This window comes from Etheostoma cragini, chromosome 5 (assembly GCF_013103735.1).
Source record: "Etheostoma cragini isolate CJK2018 chromosome 5, CSU_Ecrag_1.0, whole genome shotgun sequence".
In the NCBI taxonomy this organism is placed as follows: domain Eukaryota; kingdom Metazoa; phylum Chordata; class Actinopteri; order Perciformes; family Percidae; genus Etheostoma; species Etheostoma cragini.
The window spans coordinates 4956-5832 of NC_048411.1; positions in this window are offsets into that span (position 1 = coordinate 4956).

The window sequence follows — 877 nt, forward strand, 5'->3', positions numbered from 1 at the left end:
CTTGACATTAAGTTACAGTATGAAACGTCCATGATCATAAAACACTTGACAATAACTATCAGGAGGAACTGACCATGGTGACATAACACAGGGGGAACGATCTATTGTGCTAAACCATTTGACACTAAAACAGAAGGAACTATACATGGTGCTTAAACAGCCGGGCAGGAGATAGCAATGGTGCTATATTTCAAAATAAAACACAAAGGAAACTGACCATGTTATAAAAAAAGAGGGGACCCGTCCATGGCGTCCAAGCCACTTGAAACTTAAGGACAGGGAGGGCTGTCCAAGGTGCTAAAACACAATGGGGAACTGTCCATGGTGCTAAAACACAATGGGGAACTGTCTATGGTGCTAAACCACTTGACACGTAAACACAGGGGGAACAGTCCATGGTACTAAAACACAGGAGAACTGTCAATGGTGCTAAACACAGGAGAACTGTCCATGGTGCTAAAACACAGGAGAACTGTCCATGGTGCTAAACATAGTGTTGGGTTTTAACCCTGTGAATGCTGGATAATGAGTATTAGCCGCTTCAGGGCTCCTATCAGAGAGCACAAGTCCCCAGATGGAGCTAAACTTTTTAATTGATGGAGCGTAGACAGGCAGTCACAAGTTGTACATTGTTGCTTGAATAATGAATGAATGAATGACTGATTGGAATGAATGAATGAATGTTAAATGAAGTTTCTGAGATAAATTCAAAAAAAAGTACATTAGCGCCACGGCTGATTTACCTTTTATTATCTAGCAGAATAGGGTATTATTAATCTAATCAAACTAAAATACTGATAGAAGATATACAACTATCACAATGTGCAAATAAAATGAATATCCTATCTTGCACAGCACCAAAAACGAGTCACACACA